General features: G+C 39.0%; 5 non-coding genes across 5 annotated transcripts; 2 read left to right on the forward strand and 3 right to left on the reverse strand.

The window, feature by feature from the left end:
- Positions 1–7634: 7634 nt before the first annotated feature.
- On the reverse strand, positions 7635–7708 carry TRNAT-AGU (transfer RNA threonine (anticodon AGU)). The gene has a single exon. It is a non-coding gene; the product is annotated as a tRNA-Thr (tRNA).
- A 556-nt stretch (positions 7709–8264) lies between these two features.
- TRNAS-GCU (transfer RNA serine (anticodon GCU)) lies at positions 8265–8346 on the forward strand. The gene has a single exon. It is a non-coding gene; the product is annotated as a tRNA-Ser (tRNA).
- Positions 8347–9400: 1054 nt separating this feature from the next.
- TRNAT-AGU (transfer RNA threonine (anticodon AGU)) lies at positions 9401–9474 on the reverse strand. Its single transcript has one exon. It is a non-coding gene; the product is annotated as a tRNA-Thr (tRNA).
- A 556-nt stretch (positions 9475–10030) lies between these two features.
- On the forward strand, positions 10031–10112 carry TRNAS-GCU (transfer RNA serine (anticodon GCU)). Its single transcript has one exon. It is a non-coding gene; the product is annotated as a tRNA-Ser (tRNA).
- A 1392-nt stretch (positions 10113–11504) lies between these two features.
- TRNAI-AAU (transfer RNA isoleucine (anticodon AAU)) lies at positions 11505–11578 on the reverse strand. The gene has a single exon. It is a non-coding gene; the product is annotated as a tRNA-Ile (tRNA).
- Positions 11579–12522: the final 944 nt, after the last annotated feature.

Genomic DNA, 12522 nt, shown 5'->3' on the forward strand with positions numbered 1-12522 from the left:
CTCTAATTCCTTTTAAAGTGTTTCAACAGCAGAGAATTTTTTTTCTCAATTGCACTATATTAGGGCTGTGGGAAATTAATATTTGATGACAAACAAGAGTAAAAGTCCTCTTTTTGGGGTAAAAACCCACAAAATGAGATGAAGAATAGAAAGCACTGCTGACATTCAAAATCAAGATTTTCCATTTACTAAATAGGCTCTTTGACAAACTAAGCCAAAGGAAAAACAGGTGTGATACATTAGAAAGCCTGCTTAGAGAGTTAAACAGCCCTAAAATGAGATAAAGAAGGAAGAGGACTGCTGGCATTCAAATTCAAAATTTTCTGTTTACTAAACAGGCTCTTTGACCAACTAAGACAAAGGACAAACAGGTGTGATACATTAGAAAGCCTGCTTAGAGAGTTAAGAAGCCCCAAACTGACATAAAGAAAGAATAGCACTGCTGGCATTCAAATTCAAGATTTTCTGTTTACTAAACAGGCTCTTTGACCAACTAAGACAAAGTACAAACAGGTGTGATACATTAGAAAGCCTGCATAGAGAGTTAAGAAGCCCCAAACTGACATAAAGAAAGAATAGCACTGCTGGCATTCAAATTCAAGATTTTCTGTTTACTAAACAGGCTCTTTGACCAACTAAGCCAAAGGACATAAAGGTGAGAGACATTGGATAAACGGATTAGAGATGCATAGAAAGGAGGCATTTCAAAACAAAAGCAACTGGTTTTACATTGTCATGCTTGAAGCCATCTTTCTTCCTTTATATCTCATAGATAGAAGAGATTTTTAATCTCACAATTGCACTATCAGTCGCAAGTGAAACACCTATTTTTAAGATAGGAAGCTTCTTTGTGAGGAGATGAAAACAAGGCACTGCTGAGATTCAAACTCAGGATCTCCTGTTTACTAGACAGGCGCTTTAACCAACTAAGCCACAGAACCTGAAGATGGAATGCATTTGAAATCCAAGGAAGATTGAAGCACCAATCGAACATTCAACTGGTTAGCGCAGCAAAACAATATTGAGCTTGAGTTCCATTCCACGTAGAGCAGAAACATGGAATAAGATTTCAATCTCAGTCATAACACTTAAGAAGCCAAGTAAATTTTGAAGAGCATTCATTTAAAAGACTGACAAATTTACAGAAGCTGTATCGAGGACAAAGGCTTTGAAGTTTTGCAATTGAATGAGCCATCTTTTAGCACAGCTGAAATTTGGGACTTGTTTTGCTTCCAAGTTATGACACAGAATAGACAGATTGAAGAAATGCCATGGCAAAACCAAAAGGAGGAAAAATTATGACTAATTGATATTAAAAACCTCAGCACTGGTTCATTTCTGATAGAGTTTTCCCCAAGCTAACTTCAAACAACAGGCACTGTAGTTGACGAGATAAGGCAACTCTGACAAAAGCCAACATACAATCTTCAGTGAAAAAACACTGACTGGTAAAAACCCTCTCAACATCTTCCCACCTAAACGCACAGGTGCTATGTAGACGAGGTGGCCGAGTGGTTAAGGCGATGGACTGCTAATCCATTGTGCTCTGAATGCATGGGTTCGAATCCCAGCCTCGTCGGATTAATCTGCTTCTTCTTTCGTGTTGAATGGTTTGGTTTTCATTTTTAACCCAAGCGGTGGACACTTCAAGCATGAAAGTTTACAATACTCCTGTGCTGCTATCAAACTTTGCAGAGTCAGATCTGTAAATCCACTGGTTTTAATTTGTAAAGGTTGATGCCATCCTATATTCTGTAAAGAAAATTATATCCTCTAATTCCTTTTAAAGTGTTTCAACAGCAGAGAATTTTTTTTCTCAATTGCACTATATTAGGGCTGTGGGAAATTAATATTTGATGACAAACAAGAGTAAAAGTCCTCTTTTTGGGGTAAAAACCCACAAAATGAGATGAAGAATAGAAAGCACTGCTGACATTCAAAATCAAGATTTTCCATTTACTAAATAGGCTCTTTGACCAACTAAGCCAAAGGACAAACAGGTGTGATACATTAGAAAGCCTGCTTAGAGAGTTAAACAGCCCTAAAATGAGATAAAGAAGGAAGAGGACTGCTGGCATTCAAATTCAAAATTTTCTGTTTACTAAACAGGCTCTTTGACCAACTAAGACAAAGGACAAACAGGTGTGATACATTAGAAAGCCTGCTTAGAGAGTTAAGAAGCCCCAAACTGACATAAAGAAAGAATAGCACTGCTGGCATTCAAATTCAAGATTTTCTGTTTACTAAACAGGCTCTTTGACCAACTAAGACAAAGTACAAACAGGTGTGATACATTAGAAAGCCTGCATAGAGAGTTAAGAAGCCCCAAACTGACATAAAGAAAGAATAGCACTGCTGGCATTCAAGTTCAAGATTTTCTGTTTATTAAACAGGCTCTTTGACCAACTAAGCCAAAGGACATAAAGGTGAGAGACATTGGATAAACGGATTAGAGATGCATAGAAAGGAGGCATTTCAAAACAAAAGCAACTGGTTTTACATTGTCATTAGAGTTGAGCGATACCGTCCGATACTTCAAAGTATCGTATCGGATGGTATCGGCCGATCTTTAAAAAAAGTATCGGTATCGCCGATTCCGATACCGGAAGTCCCATTCAAGTCTATGGGACTTCCGGTATCGGAATAAGAAAAACCCTTTCCTGCCCTTGTACAGCCTCTCTGGGGTCTGTACGGGCCTTTCGGGGGGCTGTGCCGGCCTGCCAGGGGGTCTGTGCAGGCTCCGGTGGTCTGTGCCGGCCTGCCGGTGGTCTGTGCAGGCTCCGGGGGGCTGTGCCGGCCTGCCGGGGGGCTGTGCCGGCCTGCCGGGGGGCTGTGCAGGCTCCGGGGGGCTGTGCCGGCCTGCCGGGGGGCTGTGCAGGCATCGTCCGATGGGACTACAAGTCCCATCGGGCGATGCCTGCTACCATGACAGTGATTGACACATTAGCCAATGATGGGACAGTAGTAGTCCCATCATCCGGCTAATGTGTTAAATGTAAAAAAAAAAAAAAAAAAAATTACATGCTACATACATACAACATGCATACTACATACATGCTACATTCATACTACATACTACATACATGCTACATTCATACTACATGCAACATACATACTACATATATACTACATGCATACTACATGCATGCTACATGCATCATACATAACACATATATACTACATGCATGCTACATACATACTACATGCTACATACTACATATATACTACATGCATGCTACATACTACATGCTACATACATACTACATATATACTACATACATACTACATGCATGCTACATGCATCATACATAACACATATATACTACATGCATGCTACATACATACTACATGCTACATACTACATATATACTACATGCATGCTACATACTACATGCTACATACATACTACATATATACTACATGCATGCTACATACATACTGCATGCTACATGCATGCTACATACATACTACATACATACTACATGCTACATACATACTACATATATACTACATACATACTACATGCATGCAACATACATACTACATGCATGCTACATACATACCACATACATAACACATATATACTACATGCATGCTACATACATACTACATACATACCATATACATACTACATGCATGCTACATACATACTACATGCATGCTACATATATACTACATGCATGCTACATACATACTACATGCTACATACATACTACATATATACTACATGCATGCTACATACATACTACATGCTACATACATACTACATATATACTACATGCATGCTACATACATACTACATATATACTACATGCATGCTACATGCATGCTACATACATACCACATATATACTACATACATACAATACATTCATACAATACATACATAGACATACAGTACATATAACATAGAGTAACATACTTACCAATACTTGTCACATTGTTCCCCGAAGCCATTGTCTTTCCGGAATAAATATTAACATAACAAACCACAAAAATACTCACCCACGATCCGAAGCAGTCCACGAGTGTGTCCCACGACGATCTTGGGTAGAGAACTGCAGCATCAGCTGTTGCTGCCGTTCTCTACTGGCTGCAGGAATCCAATGACGGAAGGTAGGTATCCTTCCGCACTGTATTCCTCCGCCACTTAAAAAAAAAAAAAGTCCCTAGTCTCACTTTATGCCATTGCTGTGTGGGAAATTCCCACGCAGCAATGGCATAAAGTGAGACTAGGGACTTTTTTTTTTTTAAGTGGCGGAGGAATACAGTGCGGAAGGATACCTACCTTCCGTCATTGGATTCCTGCAGCCCGTAGAGAACGGCAGCATCATCTGATGCTGCAGTTCTCTACCCAAGATCGTCGTGGGACACACTCGTGGACTGCTTCGGATCGTGGGTGAGTATTTTTGTGGTTTGTTATGTTAATATTTATTCCGGAAAGACAATGGCTTCGGGGAACAATGTGACAAGTATTGGTAAGTATGTTACTCTATGTTATATGTACTGTATGTCTATGTATGTATTGTATGTATGTAGTATATATGTGGTATGTATGTAGTATGTATGTAGCATGCATGTAGTATATATGTAGTATGTATGTAGCATGCATGTAGTATATATGTAGCATGTATGTAGTATGTATGTGGTATGTATGTAGCATGTAGTATGTATGTAGCATGCATGTAGCATGCATGTAGTATGTATGTGGTATGTATGTAGCATGCATGTAGTATGTATGTAGTATGTATGTAGTATGTATGTAGCATGCAGTATGTATGTAGCATGTATGTAGTATGTATGTAGTATATATGTAGTATGTATGTAGCATGTAGTATGTATGTAGCATGTAGTATATATGTAGTATGTATGTAGTATATATGTAGTATGTATGTAGCATGCAGTATGTATGTAGCATGTAGTATATATGTAGTATGCATGTAGTATGTATGTAGCATGCATGTAGTATGTATGTAGTATGTATGTAGTATGTATGTAGCATGCAGTATGTATGTAGCATGTATGTAGTATGTATGTAGTATATATGTAGTATGTATGTAGTATGTATGTAGCATGCATGTAGTATGTATGTAGCATGTAGTATGTATGTAGCATGCATGTAGTATGTATGTAGTATATATGTAGTATGTATGTAGCATGTAGTATGTATGTAGCATGTAGTATGTATGTAGTATTTTTTTTTTTTTTTTAACATTTAACACATTAGCCGGATGATGGGACTACTACTGTCCCATCATTGGCTAATGTGTCAATCACTGTCATGGTAGCAGGCATCGCCCGATGGGACTTGTAGTCCCATCGGACGATGCTTGCACAGACCCCTGGACATCAGCACAGCCCCCCGGCAGGCCGGCACAGCCCCCCGGCAGGCCGGTACAGACCCCCACAGGGTGCACAGCCCCCCGGCAGGCCGGCACAGCCCCCCGGCAGGCCGGCAGAGACCCCGGGCAGTCCACACAGCACCCCGGCAGGCCGGCACAGCCCCCCGGCAGGCCGGCAGAGACCCCCGGAAGGCCCGAAATGACGGCGCATCATGATGCGCACACACCGCGCATCATGATGACATCAGGCCATCAATCAACTGAACTTCCGATTCCGATGCCGAATTCCGATATTGAAAAAATATCGGAAGTCGGTATCGGAATTCCGATACAGCAAGTATCGGCCGATACCCGATACTTGCGGTATCGGAATGCTCAACACTAATTGTCATGCTTGAAGCCATCTTTCTTCCTTTATATCTCATAGATAGAAGAGATTTTTAATCTCACAATTGCACTATCAGTCGCAAGTGAAACACCTATTTTTAAGATAGGAAGCTTCTTTGTGAGGAGATGAAAACAAGGCACTGCTGAGATTCAAACTCAGGATCTCCTGTTTACTAGACAGGCGCTTTAACCAACTAAGCCACAGAACCTGAAGATGGCATGCATTTGAAATCCAAGGAAGATTGAAGCACCAATCGAACATTCAACTGGTTAGCGCAGCAAAACAATATTGAGCTTGAGTTCCATTCCACGTAGAGCAGAAACATGGAATAAGATTTCAATCTCAGTCATAACACTTAAGAAGCCAAGTAAATTTTGAAGAGCATTCATTTAAAAGACTGACAAATTTACAGAAGCTGTATCGAGGACAAAGGCTTTGAAGTTTTGCAATTGAATGAGCCATCTTTTAGCACAGCTGAAATTTGGGACTTGTTTTGCTTCCAAGTTATGACACAGAATAGACAGATTGAAGAAATGCCATGGCAAAACCAAAAGGAGGAAAAATTATGACTAATTGATATTAAAAACCTCAGCACTGGTTCATTTCTGATAGAGTTTTCCCCAAGCTAACTTCAAACAACAGGCACTGTAGTTGACGAGATAAGGCAACTCTGACAAAAGCCAACATACAATCTTCAGTGAAAAAACACTGACTGGTAAAAACCCTCTCAACATCTTCCCACCTAAACGCACAGGTGCTATGTAGACGAGGTGGCCGAGTGGTTAAGGCGATGGACTGCTAATCCATTGTGCTCTGAATGCATGGGTTCGAATCCCAGCCTCGTCGGATTAATCTGCTTCTTCTTTCGTGTTGAATGGTTTGGTTTTCATTTTTAACCCAAGCGGTGGACACTTCAAGCATGAAAGTTTACAATACTCCTGTGCTGCTATCAAACTTTGCAGAGTCAGATCTGTAAATCCACTGGTTTTAATTTGTAAAGGTTGATGCCATCCTATATTGTGTAAAGAAAATTATATCCTCTAATTCCTTTTAAAGTGTTTCAACAGCAGAGAATTTTTTTTCTCAATTGCACTATATTAGGGCTGTGGGAAATTAATATTTGATGACAAACAAGAGTAAAAGTCCTCTTTTTGGGGTAAAAACCCACAAAATGAGATGAAGAATAGAAAGCACTGCTGACATTCAAAATCAAGATTTTCCATTTACTAAATAGGCTCTTTGACCAACTAAGCCAAAGGACAAACAGGTGTGATACATTAGAAAGCCTGCTTAGAGAGTTAAACAGCCCTAAAATGAGATAAAGAAGGAAGAGGACTGCTGGCATTCAAATTCAAAATTTTCTGTTTACTAAACAGGCTCTTTGACCAACTAAGACAAAGGACAAACAGGTGTGATACATTAGAAAGCCTGCTTAGAGAGTTAAGAAGCCCCAAACTGACATAAAGAAAGAATAGCACTGCTGGCATTCAAATTCAAGATTTTCTGTTTACTAAACAGGCTCTTTGACCAACTAAGACAAAGTACAAACAGGTGTGATACATTAGAAAGCCTGCATAGAGAGTTAAGAAGCCCCAAACTGACATAAAGAAAGAATAGCACTGCTGGCATTCAAATTCAAGATTTTCTGTTTATTAAACAGGCTCTTTGACCAACTAAGCCAAAGGACATAAAGGTGAGAGACATTGGATAAACGGATTAGAGATGCATAGAAAGGAGGCATTTCAAAACAAAAGCAACTGGTTTTACATTGTCATGCTTGAAGCCATCTTTCTTCCTTTATATCTCATAGATAGAAGAGATTTTTAATCTCACAATTGCACTATCAGTCGCAAGTGAAACACCTATTTTTAAGATAGGAAGCTTCTTTGTGAGGAGATGAAAACAAGGCACTGCTGAGATTCGAACTCAGGATCTCCTGTTTACTAGACAGGCGCTTTAACCAACTAAGCCACAGCACCAGAAGATGGAATGCATTTGAAATCCAAGGAAGATTGAAGCACCAATCGAACATTCAACTGGTTAGCGCAGCAAAATAATATTGAGCTTGAGTTCCATTCCACGTAGAGCAGAAACATGGAGTAAGATTTCAATCTCAGTCATAACACTTAAGAAGCCAAGTAAATTTTGAAGAGCATTCATTTAAAAGACTGACAAATTTACAGAAGCTGTATCGAGGACAAAGGCTTTGAAGTTTTGCAATTGAATGAGCCATCTTTTAGCACAGCTGAAATTTGGGACTTGTTTTGCTTCCAAGTTATGACACAGAATAGACAGATTGAAGAAATGCCATGGCAAAACCAAAAGGAGGAAAAATTATGACTAATTGATATTAAAAACCTCAGCACTGGTTCATTTCTGATAGAGTTTTCCCCAAGCTAACTTCAAACAACAGGCACTGTAGTTGACGAGATAAGGCAACTCTGACAAAAGCCAACATACAATCTTCAGTGAAAAAACACTGACTGGTAAAAACCCTTTCAACATCTTCCCACCTAAACGCACGGGCGCTGTGTAGACGACGTGGCCGAGTGGTTAAGGTGATGGACTGCTAATCCATTGTGCTCTGCATGCATGGGTTCGAATCCCATCGTCGTCGGATTAATCTGCTTCTTCTTTCGCGTTGAATGGTTTGGTTTTCATTTTTAACCCAAGCGGTGGACACTTCAAGCATGAAAGTTTACAATACTCCTGTGCTGCTATCAAACTTTGCAGAGTCAGATCTGTAAATCCACTGGTTTTAATTTGTAAAGCTTGATGCCATCCTATATTCTGTAAAGAAAATTATATCCTCTAATTCCTTTTAAAGTGTTTCAACAGCAGACAATTTTTTTTCTCAATTGCACTATATTAGGGCTGTGGGAAATTAATATTTGATGACAAACAAGAGTAAAAGTCCTCTTTTTGGGGTAAAAACCCACAAAATGAGATGAAGAATAGAAAGCACTGCTGACATTCAAAATCAAGATTTTCCTTTTACTAAATAGGCTCTTTGACCAACTAAGCCAAAGGACAAACAGGTGCGAAACATTAAAAAGCCTGCTTAGAGAGTTAAACAGCCCTAAACTGAGATAAAGAAGGAAGAGGACTGCTGGCATTCAAATTCAAGATTTTCTGTTAACTAAACAGGCTCTTTGACCAACTAAGACAAAGGACAAACAGGTGTGATACATTAGAAAGCCTGCTTAGAGAGTTAAGAAGCCCCAAACTGACATAAAGAAAGAATAGCACTGCTGGCATTCAAATTCAAGATTTTCTGTTTACTAAACAGGCTCTTTGACCAACTAAGACAAAGGACAAATAGGTGTGATACATTAGAAAGCCTGCTTAGAGAGTTAAGAAGCCCCAAACTGACATAAAGAAAGAATAGCTGGCATTCAAATTCAAGATTTTCTGTTTACTAAACAGGCTCTTTGACCAACTAAGCCAAAGGACATAAAGGTGAGATACATTGGATAAACGGATTAGAGATGCATAGAAAGGATGCATTTCAAAACTAAATCAACTGGTTTTACATTGTCATGCTTGAAGCCATCTTTCTTCCTTTATATCTCTTAGGTAGAAGAGATTTTTAATCTCACAATTGCACTATCAGTCGCAAGTGAAACACCTATGTTTAAGATAGGAAGCTTCTTTGTGAGGAGATGAAAACAAGGCACTGCTGAGATTCGAACTCAGGATCTCCTGTTTACTAGACAGGCGCTTTAACCAACTAAGCCACAGCACCAGAAGATGGAATGCATTTGAAATCCAAGGAAGATTGAAGCACCAATCGAACATTCAACTGGTTAGCGCAGCAAAATAATATTGAGCTTGAGTTCCATTCCACGTAGAGCAGAAACATGGAGTAAGATTTCAATCTCAGTCATAACACTTAAGAAGCCAAGTAAATTTTGAAGAGCATTCATTTAAAAGACTGACAAATTTACAGAAGCTGTATCGAGGACAAAGGCTTTGAAGTTTTGCAATTGAATGAGCCATCTTTTAGCACAGCTGAAATTTGGGACTTGTTTTGCTTCCAAGTTATGACACAGAATAGACAGATTGAAGAAATGCCATGGCAAAACCAAAAGGAGGAAAAATTATGACTAATTGATATTAAAAACCTCAGCACTGGTTCATTTCTGATAGAGTTTTCCCCAAGCTAACTTCAAACAACAGGCACTGTAGTTGACGAGATAAGGCAACTCTGACAAAAGCCAACATACAATCTTCAGTGAAAAAACACTGACTGGTAAAAACCCTTTCAACATCTTCCCACCTAAACGCACGGGCGCTGTGTAGACGACGTGGCCGAGTGGTTAAGGTGATGGACTGCTAATCCATTGTGCTCTGCATGCATGGGTTCGAATCCCATCGTCGTCGGATTAATCTGCTTCTTCTTTCGTGTTGAATGGTTTGGTTTTCATTTTTAACCCAAGCGGTGGACACTTCAAGCATGAAAGTTTACAATACTCCTGTGCTGCTATCATACTTTGCAGAGTCAGATCTGTAAATCCACTGGTTTTAATTTGTAAAGCTTGATGCCATCCTATATTCTGTAAAGAAAATTATATCCTCTAATTAATCTGCTTCTTCTTTCGTGTTGAATGGTTTGGTTTTCATTTTTAACCCAAGCGGTGGACACTTCAAGCATGAAAGTTTACAATACTCCTGTGCTGCTATCAAACTTTGCAGAGTCAGATCTGTAAATCCACTGGTTTTAATTTGTAAAGCTTGATGCCATCCTATATTCTGTAAAGAAAATTATATCCTCTAATTCCTTTTAAAGTGTTTCAACAGCAGACAATTTTTTTTCTCAATTGCACTATATTAGGGCTGTGGGAAATTAATATTTGATGACAAATAAGAGTAAAAGTCCTCTTTTTGGGGTAAAAACCCACAAAATGAGATGAAGAATAGAAAGCACTGCTGACATTCAAAATCAAGATTTTCCTTTTACTAAATAGGCTCTTTGACCAACTAAGCCAAAGGACAAACACGTGCGAAACATTAAAAAGCCTGCTTAGAGAGTTAAACAGCCCTAAACTGAGATAAAGAAGGAAAAGGACTGCTGGCATTCAAATTCAAGATTTTCCATTTACTAAATAGGCTCTTTGACCAACTAAGACAAAGGACAAACAGGTGTGATACATTAGAAAGCCTGCTTAGAGAGTTAAACAGCCCTAAACTGAGATAAAGAAGGAAGAGGACTGCTGGCATTCAAATTCAAGATTTTCTGTTTACTAAACAGGCTCTTTGACCAACTAAGACAAAGGACAAACAGGTGTGATACATTAGAAAGCCTGCTTAGAGAGTTAAGAAGCCCCAAACTGACATAAAGAAAGAATAGCGCTGCTGGCATTCAAATTCAAGATTTTCTGTTTACTAAACAGGCTCTTTGACCAACTAAGACAAAGGACAAACAGGTGTGATACATTAGAAAGCCTGCTTAGAGAGTTAAGAAGCCCCAAACTGACATAAAGAAAGAATAGCTGGCATTCAAATTCAAGATTTTCTGTTTACTAAACAGGCTCTTTGACCAACTAAGCCAAAGGACATAAAGGTGAGATACATTGGATAAACGGATTAGAGATGCATAGAAAGGATGCATTTCAAAACTAAAACAACTGGTTTTACATTGTCATGCTTGAAGCCATCTTTCTTCCTTTATATCTCTTAGGTAGAAGAGATATTTAATCTCACAATTGCACTATCAGTCGCAAGTGAAACACCTACTTTTAAGATAGGAAGCTTCTTTGTGAGGAGATGAAAACAAGGCACTGCTGAGATTCGAACTCAGGATCTCCTGTTTATTAGACAGGCGCTTTAACCAACTAAGCCACAGCACCAGAAGATGGAATGCATTTGAAATCCAAGGAAGATTGAAGCACCAATCGAACATTCAACTGGTTAGCGCAGCAAAATAATATTGAGCTTGAGTTCCATTCCACGTAGAGCAGAAACATGGAGTAAGATTTCAATCTCAGTCATAACACTTAAGAAGCCAAGTAAATTTTGAAGAGCATTCATTTAAAAGACTGACAAATTTACAGAAGCTGTATCGAGGACAAAGGCTTTGAAGTTTTGCAATTGAATGAGCCATCTTTTAGCACAGCTGAAATTTGGGACTTGTTTTGCTTCCAAGTTATGACACAGAATAGACAGATTGAAGAAATGCCATGGCAAAACCAAAAGGAGGAAAAATTATGACTAATTGATATTAAAAACCTCAGCACTGGTTCATTTCTGATAGAGTTTTCCCCAAGCTAACTTCAAACAACAGGCACTGTAGTTGACGAGATAAGGCAACTCTGACAAAAGGCAACTCTGACAAAAGCCAACATACAATCTTCAGTGAAAAAACACTGACTGGTAAAAACCCTCTCAACATCTTCCCACCTAAACGCACGGCCGCTATGTAGACGAGGTGGCAGAGTGGTTAAGGTGATGGACTGCTAATCGATTGTTCTCTGCATGCATGGGTTCGAATCCCATCGTCGTCGGATTAATCTGCTTCTTCTTTCGTGTTGAATGGTTTGGTTTTCATTTTTAACCCAAGCGGTGGACACTTCAAGCATGAAAGTTTACAATACTCCTGTGCTGCTATCAAACTTTGCAGATTCAGATCTGTAAATCCACTGGTTTTAATTTGTAAAGCTTGATGCCATCCTATATTCTGTAAAGAAAATTATATCCTCTAATTCCTTTTAAAGTGTTTCAACAGCAGAGAATTTTTTTTCTCAATTGCACTATATTAGGGCTGTGGGAAATTAATATTTGATGACAAACAAGA

The sequence above is a fragment of the Dendrobates tinctorius genome, unplaced genomic scaffold (genome assembly GCF_039654945.1).
Source record: "Dendrobates tinctorius isolate UK_male_01 unplaced genomic scaffold, ASM3965494v1 ptg000204l, whole genome shotgun sequence".
NCBI classification, from domain to species: Eukaryota; Metazoa; Chordata; class Amphibia; order Anura; family Dendrobatidae; genus Dendrobates; species Dendrobates tinctorius.